Source organism: Molothrus aeneus, chromosome 13 (genome assembly GCF_037042795.1).
Source record: "Molothrus aeneus isolate 106 chromosome 13, BPBGC_Maene_1.0, whole genome shotgun sequence".
NCBI lineage: Eukaryota > Metazoa > Chordata > Aves > Passeriformes > Icteridae > Molothrus > Molothrus aeneus.
In genome coordinates this window covers 12,004,955-12,015,443 of record NC_089658.1, presented here as the reverse complement: position 1 = coordinate 12,015,443, position 10,489 = coordinate 12,004,955, and the positions used below count along the sequence as shown (strand labels likewise).

The 10,489-nt window shown below is 43.2% G+C and overlaps 1 long non-coding RNA gene across 1 annotated transcript in view; it reads left to right on the top strand.

Moving 5' to 3' along the window:
* Positions 1-10,489, top strand: part of LOC136562264 (uncharacterized) — a 33,775-nt gene continuing 23,286 nt past the window's right edge. The window contains exons 1-5 of the long non-coding RNA XR_010784489.1: positions 1-261; positions 1,556-1,686; positions 1,797-1,832; positions 2,294-2,441; positions 8,101-8,290. This is a non-coding gene — a long non-coding RNA (uncharacterized lncRNA). The remainder of the gene's footprint in view (positions 262-1,555; positions 1,687-1,796; positions 1,833-2,293; positions 2,442-8,100; positions 8,291-10,489) is intronic.

Genomic DNA, 10,489 nt, shown 5'->3' with positions numbered 1-10,489 from the left:
TACATCCTGTGCTCATGTCCTGCTGAGCAGTGCCAGGAGACCGAAAGGGAAGGGAGAGCCCTGGCTGCTGCTGCTCCTGTGCCTGCACGCTCTGCCTGCCCACATTCATTGATAAAATCTCCCATCTTTGGTCCCTGTTGAGCGATCTGTTCAAGTAATTGGAGGCGTGTGCACTTCCAGGCTGGTTTGTTTATTGGAAAAGGAGTAAAGACAACGAGAGCCTGAAGATCCCAGGGAGGATCTTGCTGTCGATAATGCCAGGTGAGCACACTGCAAGGCTCGTTGTTTTGGATAGTTGTACTGCATCTTGGCTTCTGCACTGCATTTAGCAGATCATTAATGCCTCATTATGGCTGGAGCATCTGAAAAAAAACACACAAGCTTTCTCTGATGTGCAGAGGCAACTATTCCATAGCCATGCACTGGATTGTTTGTGTTATTGCTGGCCAAAAAGGACACCCATGCACTTGGGGTTGTGAGGGCTGAGCAGTGAAGCACGTGGAAGGGGATCCAGATCCCATTAGTGCATTAGTGGGTTTGTAAACTCTTATATTTATCACTGATTGCTTAGAAGAACTTACATCTGAAAGGTGATGTAAGAGGCTGCTGATCTGGGATTAATGAGGAAAATAAGTAGCCTCAAAGGTTTTTGTCAGCTGCCTCTTGCAGAGTGGAAGCAGGTAAATTAAGGCAGTTTTGGGTCTGTGTGAGGAAGTTGAGAGAAATCAGCTGCTGCTCCTGGTCAAGCTTTGGCTTTTTCTCTCCTCCATCGTACCCTATCAATATGATGTTCCCATAAGGCTGAAAGGAAAGGATGACTGTGTGTCCCTTGTGACATTTCCCTGCCAGGGCCACCCCCTTGGGCACCAAGGAGAAATGTGCCTTTGCACCTCAGCTGGGAGAGGCAGGAGGTGAGGGTAGACTCAGAAAAAGTAAGGTCATTTTTTTCCTCAAACACAGCACAAATCTACCATTAACAGCCACTGTGGCCTGTGAGCAATTTAGGTGCACCCAGTTCCCAGGGAGAATCTTTTTTCTTTCAGCAGCTTCTCCTTCAGCAGCCACAGAAGCATTTGGGGGTTTGGGCTGTACATGCAAGGAGAGCAGCTCCAGTTACTCTGTTAGCTTTGCTGAGTGGGATTCCTGCAAGTGGCTAATTGATTTTCCAACATTGACAGAGGGATTCTCACTGGGCCCTCTAAGGACATCTACAAAAGGATCTGAGTGACTTGGGAAAAATGTTTTCTATGCCTCTAAACCACATTGAATCAAATTAAAGAATAGCTGTGGGCTCATTGGTGTCTAGTGAGAAATCACCTGCTCCTTCACCTGGGCCAGAATTTCATCCTTATGGATGTTTCTTGTTTTCTGCTTTACACCAAAACTCAAAAGCAAAACCAGGCTAATACCCTGACTCTGATTCAGGGCATATCACCTCTTTAGACCCATCATGCCAATGGCTGGAAGACAAAAAAGACCTACTGGGCATTACTGTCTCTGTCTGAAGTTGATTCCTGAGTCCCTTGTGGTGCATTAACTAAGATTCTTTCTCCAGGTTTGCCCACATCAGGATGCTGATCCTGAAAAGCCTTGAGTTCCTGCCATGATTGATGGTCATACTGCTCTTAAAAATAATCACCACAGGGCCTGGGCTGGGCATGGTGACATTATTTTCTGCAGCTCAGGGTAGGTTACTGTTATATCATCCCCCCCCTAACAGGCATGAATAGGTCTGTAGGCCAAATTCACTGCAGACATTCCTCATCATTTACACCCTTGTGTTTTCTCTGTCCCAGGTTTTCAGACAATGGAATTGGACTCACTCTGGCAAGGTAATTTCTTAAAATGGGTCTTCTATCCATTTTTTCCCCCAGTGTATCATTCTTCATTCCAAGAATGGAAACTGAGACACTCCCCTGCTAATTAGTGTAAGACAGGAGAAAAGCTTCCATTTCCCCTCTGGACCACATCAACTCTTCCCTGGGCAGCCATAAATACAAGAGGCAATTTAGCCTTTCATTCTCTTTGCCTCAGCATGCCTGGGGAATACATGATAATTGCTGGATATTTCCTGCTGAACAGGAGCTTCTGGACAGGAGGTCCTGATGCTCAAGCACAAAGCTACCTTGTCACTAACTTGCTGGTTTCTAAACATACTTTAAAGCAGGCTTTTATAGAGCTGCATGCACTTTTTTCCAAATTAAAGACACAAATTCTACTGTGTCTGTGGTGCAATTAAAAGTGTTAATTAATTGCTGTGCTGCATGTTTACATGGTGTTTCTTTGCTTGCAGGATGGGACTTTTCCAACAACAGCTCCAGCCTGGAGGTTACATGTTCCATTTTTGTTGGAGAAAGCAGCAACTTTGGCTCCCAGGGAGGTCAAAACAGCTACTGGGGAAAAGGGGCAAATGGAGAACACAGAACACTGCCCAGAAACAAGTGAGTTATTCTTCTGCCATTTCTTCTTGGCATTAGCTTAAGGTAGAAGAAAAGCCCCAGGAATTAATGTGGCTACCAATGAGTAATTTATACCAGGTGCTTAAATTATTGTTCAGGCCAGAAATAATAAGCATCCAAATAAACTTATTCTTCAGGCCAACAGCTTGAGAGCATTCTTGACTGAATGTGTTTGACTTAGTTTTCTCCTTGGTGTATTAGTTAGTGGAGAATGGATTAGAGAATCTGACTGATGCCAAATGGCTCTTGTGCGGTGCTTCAGTGGTGCAGCATCAAGGTGCTTGTGTTTGAGTCTCCTAGGATATTCCCTGTCCATGGATTCCAGATTTATGATGGGTCTGTCAGGATGACAAGTTGACAGATACTCAAGTGCCATCAGGTTCTTCATGTAAAATCCCTGTCAGATCAGCCCCCAGAACAATGTGTCACAGACCCTGATGGAGAAAAGTGTGAGTGAGAGAAGCAGAAATGTTTGCTGTTAGATGTGATAGGTTTTGAAGTTTTTAGCAGTGGTGAGAGATCTATCCTAGAGCAGGATTTCCAAGCAGAGGTGTGTGTTACATTGGTGCAATGCCATCAATTAATTTTGAAACCCTTTTCTTCTTAGTGATGAAGGTTATTTGTAAGCAAGTAAAATTTGATATCTTATGCCTGGGCAGACATACACAAAGAAATCTGCATTGGAGAAAGGTTTCACCTTGTAATCAGAACACCCAAAACACAAGTCAGGTAGTGCAGCATTGCCAGCTGCTGAGGGCCTGGTAAGGACCTGGTCTCAGAGGTTGAGAGGGTCACACAGAAGATATCAGGAGCCAATAAGCTGCAAAACAATTCTACAGAAATAGCAAAGGCACTGAGAAGCAAAGCCATGACCCAGTTTCTGAGATCAGCTGTGAAATTCCTGTTGTGCACAACAGGGACTTCCCTTGAGCTGTGGCCACAGAATGGGGCTCTGTATCTCTGCCATGGCAGAAGCTGGAGAATGCTGAGCAATTCCAGTCCTTGTCCTGGATTCCTGTAGGCTTCATGACCCTGGACACTTGGCTTTGGAAATGATGGATTGCACCTGGCTCTCTCCAGGAATCGTGACCTCCTGAGCTTTTTTCAGACAAGGTCCATAGTTGTTGGGATGTCCATGAACTGCAGTAACTTTGGCCTGAGGTTTGGCTTTACCTTGAGGAAAATTTCCATTGCTCTGAGATTGACCAATATCACTCCCTCTGGCTAGCAGAGAGTTTATCTGTCCCCTCTCGGGTGCACTTTAGACCAACAACCAGGGGGTATTTCATGAAAGGATGGTGTTGATTGCAGTCACTTGACTGCTCCTCTAAGTAAAAAACACGGCCTCTGTGCGTTTTGGTGAGAAGATCTTAATTGCCTTGGATGCTTTATGGACCTTTGGAACAAGGATAAGGGGTAATTTGCTGTTCCTTCCTCATGTGTTCCCTTGGGGAAATGGTTATAAGATGGTCATGGGGGACATTAACAAGAAAATCAACAAGGAACAGGGGAGAGGAGCTTAGAGAAAAAAAGTTTGATCAGTGAAGTGGAAGAGAGTGGAAAATTTCCTCCAGTAAAGGCTGTAGGACTGTTCACCAGAATGGATTCAGACAGGTGATATCTATGCACATTGGCAAAGGGTTGATCATACCTTGAATGGCTGAAAATGCAACTCTTTAATACAGTCACAACATCTGAGACCAAAGAGCCTGCTGAAGAGGCAGCATTATCTGTTTGAGAGGCAGTTCAGTACTGCAACAGCTTTAGGATCTAAGGTTTTCAAAGTGAAAATGGTCAGAAGATTTCCTAAATAATTTGCAAAGCAAATTAAACCAGTGCAGTGTAAGCCTATTACAAAAAAAAAAAACCCAAAAACCACAAAACCCAAACCCAAACAAACCCTAATGACATGATCTCAATAATTATTTAAAAAATTAATTATTAATAGTAATTAATTATTATTTGTATATTTACAAGAAAATATTAACTTCTGAAGCTGGTACTTTGCCATGTATGTTTGTAAGCACCTGCATCCCAGCAATTTTCTCTTTGATTCTATTTTATCTGGATTGAATCCAGATGTGCTACATCTGATTTTATACTTGTAGAATCACACACAGTTTATTTTTTTGTTGTTGTTGCTCATTGCTATATAGGGGTAATAAATCTTTGCCTAGTTAAGATAGAGCCTGTCAACCATTTTAATTAATTTTCCATCTCCAGGCTTCTTAGTTTTATTAGCCATTTTATTAGTTTTTAAAGGATGGCTAAGTACTAATTCCCTAAAGTACAATCATTTTACTGTTGTTCTTTAAGAAGAAATTAAACATTACTGCAAGTTGTACAGCGATGACAAAACTATTAGTCATGCTGAATGATAATTGTGTAATTAATCAGACTAATCAGCAGATTGATTAGACAACAAAATAATAAAGCCAGTCAGGTCTTGTTTAATTCCAGCATAAAAATAACAGTGAAGCAGAACAGAAGACCCAAACATTACACTCCACACAAAGGATTCTAATTGTCTGTCCATTGACAAAGCTGAATCTCACATATTATCCATGCATTTATCCATTGCAATATTACTGCTGGGCTGGTTTGTTTTGAGAGGAGTGCTTTTAAAAAGTTATTTCAAAGCAGTGGAAGCAGCAGTTGGCTGCAGCCCAGCTGAGGGATGACTGATGGCTGTGGTCTCCTGCATCTCTGTCAGTCAGCAGGATCTGGAGAGCTCAAGGAAGATGCCCCAGCCCAGAACCAAGCCATATCCACACAGTGGTGCACCACTGCTCGAGAAGAGCTGACATATCTCTTTGTAGTCACAAAACAGCCACCCATTCACCCCTGTGTCCCTCTGAGGCACAGAGTGAGGTGAGAAGCAGGAACAACCACCTGCAACAGCTGCAGGACTCCCACATTGTCCCGGCTCACACCCACTGCTAAATGTCCCTCTGGTCACTTTGTCCCTGCAGCCAGGAGTTTGGGGTGGATTCCCTCCTATCCCACTCCTACCTGTGCCAACCCTACTGCATCTCAGGAATTGCTTCTGCCAAAGAAATCTCTGTGGGCTGTGTTGGGTGGGTTTGTGTCCCCAGGAGAGCTCACAGGGGCTGCACTGACCCCTGGCTATGGACTGGCAGCTCCCATGGGGTTGCAGCCCAGCCTAGCTGAGAGATGGGCACCTCCTCATGTTGACTTTGCTGTGTTTAGCCTGTGTTGGTTTAGTGCTGGGCTGCTGTGTCTCATTTGCAAACAGCTCATGATGGGAAAAAGAAAAGCAGACAGTTAGTTGAAGTCTGTTATTTCCTGAAATAGAGAACAGAAAAACACCAGTCCCAACCCTAAAGAGACTCCTGACCAAAGGGACTTGGCAGGGTGAGGGTTTGCATCACTCCAGCAGAGGAAAAGCCATGGGGACAGAGACCTTGGGGGTAAATGAGAGGAAGATTCCTGCTGGATGAAAATGGTTTTATTAAAATGATAGCAGTGATATAGTGAGATGTCTTTTGTTGGCAGCTTGTGCAAACACTTGAATGTTACAAGAAGTCACTAATTACTACAATGATTTCCAGCACCTTATTGTTTTTAATCTAGAAAGTGCAGTCATCAGGGCTCCCTGCAGGTGTGTTAGGTGTGCTGCCTTTGGGCAGGTTGAGTTAGCACATTCTTAAGAGATTACAAACTCAGTCAGGTAACTCAAGTATCCTTTATATGTGTCTCTCAGAGGTGGCCACACCTAGTGAAAATTAGGCGTCTGAATAGTGGCGTGGTAGCCGGACATGACCTGCCTCTGCACCTTCTTCTAGCTCCTTCCTAGCTCCATGTGAACAAACCTGAGGAGCAGAGTCTTTGTTCCTGTGTGCTCACTTAGGAAAAATTATAAAAAAACCACTGCCACAGCTGTAATTGCAAACTCAGTAGCACTCCTGTCCCACAGTGATCCAAAGTAAGGTAACCTTGAGGCTTACACAAGAAGTGACACTGCTCATTAAAATTTCCACTTCAATTCTGACTTTCAGACTTTTTAGAGGAGAATTTTAGAGATAAGAATAAAATTAGCACCTGAAGTGTCTGCTGCTGGATGGAAACACTGAGAGTGTTGATCAAATGCAGGATGTACTGGCTGTGCCTTGGTTTGGTTTGAAGTACAGCTGGCTTTGTTCTCCTCCCCAGTGCAGTGCCTGTTTTCATATGCAACTCCAGAAGTGCCATCACAGAGTATTTGTAAGGAGTTTTGAGCTGCTGCACAGTGTTTACACTTTTTAATATCTCATTTTTAATAAATTAAAATGAAAGAAAAAATGAACAAATTTTGGGATCCTCCTAAGCCAAGGGAAAGTAGCCTTTTGGGGGAAAAATTCCTGTTGCAGAGAGAAAAGATTTTAAAAACCTCAGAAATGCCCCTTAAACTTCCCAGTGTTTGAGCCTCCTTTAAAGGAGACTGCCTCAAGTATTTGTTTATGAGATTCATACTTAGACAAGAAGGTGGCAGAAAATGGTTCTAGGCTTTAATTTCATTTTAAAGGCATAAAGACTTTTATTCTGCAGTTGTTGCTGCAGGGTTTGGATATTTTTTTAAGGCAATGGACTTCCCATCCAACTCAGAGTCACAATAACCCTCCTATTCTCCTAAGCCCTTCTTTTATTATTGTTAAAATAAAGCCTTTAAAGCCCTTAATAAACTTTCAGCCTAATCCTGCTGACCCTAATTCTTATTCATGTGCACAGTCCAATTAAAATGAGTTGGGGTAAATGGAACAAATGACACTCCTTTAGGTTGGCACTTTCCTGTGGTTATTTATGCTGTCTGCTTTGATATTCATTGCCAGCAGATTCATTCAGAGTGCTTGACCTGGAGTAATTATTTTCCTGATTACTTCGGAACTTAATCTTCACACCCTGTAATAATTTCATCTGCAGACGTTAAAATATTCCAAGCTTTTTTTGCTGAACATCTGCAGTTTCCTTGTTTTGATGTATTTTCATATCAGGACAGATATTTTTACTTAGCTACTGAAGAATCTTGAGAGCAGAGCTCTGCCAATGAGGATAATACATCTTCCTGTTATTTCTCTTTCCTAAAAAAAAAATTAAAAATCATGGGATATATTAGAATTTGCATGAAAGCCAATTCTGAGAATTTAAAACATTTATAAGTTTTATGGGAGTTTAGGAAGAACAATTAGAAAAAAAATGGCACTGACAGAACCACTTAAAAGGGCCATTGAAAAGATATGAGAAAATTCCCCAAATAGGAATAGTTGTTTTTTTTTCTTTATTAACAGCTATGATATTCCTCAGTAAATTTCATAATCATCCAGTATTTTCCTACATTCTCAGTCATCCTTTTCTTTTGCCACTGTTCAGTTTATTGCCATGGGATTTCAAGCAACACATGGTGGTGTGGGTGCACTTCAAAGAACCAAAGTCTAATTTTTGTGGAAATATCTCCTGGGATTAAGAAATGAGAGGGAGAACCAACATGGCTGGCATATTTTCTAAATAGAAGAGGCAAACAAAAACCCTGCTCAGACAATGGAGTTTCCTAGTTCCAACTCTATCACTGTCAAAACAGAGTTTTGCAAAGCTGAGTCCTTACTTTGAGCTAAGCAGTGATTTTTCACCTTATTTTCTCTTCTAGGTTGGACTGAAAGTGTTTTTTGGCAGACCAGGCCAGTGGTTTGGAAACAATGACAACGGAAACGTGCATCTTCCATGGTGTGGGTGGCTGGGTGAGGGCATCCAGACACCCTCAGAGGCAGAGCAGACAGGTCCCAGCTCCCTCCGTGTCCCCTGCAGGAATGGGGCGATCTCTCCTGGGAATCTCACAGGTAATGGGGCAGCCCAGCCAGCAGCAGGCATTCTGCTGAGGGGGGAGGCAGGGAAGCTGCTCAGCACTTCTCACACCAAGGGTGAACAATAGATCTTGTATGATTCCGCTGCAAGTTGAAATCCAGTTGAGGGAAGTTTGGTGTTTTCTTGTTCCAGGCATTTGTCCACTCTATCATGGGGCTCTTGTGGATTGTGCTGGTGAATCAGGTTTCAGGCATGGAAGGTGCTACTTCTCTGCCACATCCTACTTGTGTTCAGGGTGGTTGAGATGCAAACTCACACCTATTTCTCATTTCCCATGCAGAAATCACAGGCTCAGAGATGGCCCTAGACCTTGCCAGCAGTGAATGTCACAGTCAAACACAGAGTATGCATGTTAAGCTAGAAGAGTTGGATGCATTTGCTTTAGCTACACAGCAGAGAGCAGGAGTTGCTATTTAAGTATCTAAACACTGGAATTAAAAACCCTGGTGTGTTTTGGCTGGGCAGAAACAGGATTGGGCTCCTATGAAACAGTCCCTTTGAAACAGGGTTTTGTCCTTGGCACTTAGTTTGGCTCTGGGTCTCTAGAGAAATAATTGTCCCTGCTCTGGCAACCTAACAGTTAAATTCAGAGTTGCAAACAAGTAGGCATTTATATTTTTATTTCTATTAATATCCTCCTGGTTATGGCACTCTACATGGTGAGACAGTTTTTCCACCATAGAAAATTTCCTTGGCTAGGTTTAGGCAAGCATAAACATTTACTTCTCTGGGATCCATTACTTACCAGCATTTTTCAACTAATAAGCATCCAGCAGGATGAGTAAAGGTCATATTAAATGCTTCACTTTATGGGTTTTGGGGAGGGAAATATATGTATGTGCAGGGTAGAAGAAATTGGTCTCGTGCTGCAGGGTTTGATTAATTTGAAGAGGATAACTCTTAGAATATTTCACCCTCACTCTGATTCTCAGCACCCTTTCCTACTGGTGGCTTGTTTGTCTGCTAAATTCAGAGTGTCATACTTCAGAGCAATAGCCCAAAAGAGTGAATCCAATTACGGAGAAAGATGGTTTGCTTTGATCTTAACAACTTTATTACAAAATCTGTTTTTCTGTTCCATTTCATGTAGCTCTGCTAGACAAGAACTTGTATTCTCCCCTAGTGCAAGCAGGTGAAAATATCCTTTCAGCTGAAGGAAAGAGTGACTCCTGTGTTCCTGCTGAATGGAGCCCAAGACAGTCACTCTAGGGATGGGCTACTTGGCATGGAAAACTGAGATCCAAGTCCTTCAGCTAACATTGCAGGCAAATCCTTTCTGAGCTAAGTGCCTAGAGTACAGTTAATTCCTTTCTGCTTGGTTTCTTTCAGTCCCATTTCATGCTCCTCTTCTCCTGGATACAATTCGCCCAAGAAAGGAAACGCTTGGGGAAAAGCAATTCCTCTGGCAGTGTTTCTAGATCCAAAAATCCTGGGGATGGGCTTTCCTGGGGGTGTTCTAATCTGGCAGCTCAGGCTGACATTCCCACCCTCTGTGGTGGGTTCGTGGTGCTGCCTCCTCAGTGCCTCCAAGGAGCATCAAATCTCATCCCCCTGTGGTGTCCAAGGGGGAGCACTCAGAAATGCCTTAGTTTGGTTTGGGGACCACCTCCAAATCATGAAAATCACTAAGCAAGAACTACCAGGTCTTCTAGTCCTCCCTGGTAGGTTCTGCAGTCTGCAGGGTTGTTGTTGTCCAAACAGGACCAACCCTTCTGCTCTTTAATGGCAGCTGAAACTCTCATGTTGTAATGTAAATAAAGCAAGGTTTATTTAAAGGAGGAGCACTAAATAGAGGGAAGCTCACAGGGAAATCACAAGAGCTGTCAGTACCACGTCTTCTGGCAGTCTCTGAGTCACTCAGACTTCATCCCTGGGGCACCAAGGTCCTTGGTGTCCCACCAACCTCAATCTCAGCTGTTGCAAAGGCCAATAAAGGAAGAAAAATATGGAGAGAGGCTTCATAGTTCTCCCCATGTCGGTGTGTGAGATTTCCAGTGGCACAGAACTGGAGACTCCTTGACACCTGCAGTACTTGTTACAATGTAAATGAGATTCCTAAACCTTTTCTGATTTATATATAAATTGTAAGAGAAGTGCCTTGTTTCCCCCTGGGCAGTCGAAGCTGTGCATTTACTGTTTGCCTGCAGATTTCACAGCAGCACATCAGGGGAGGC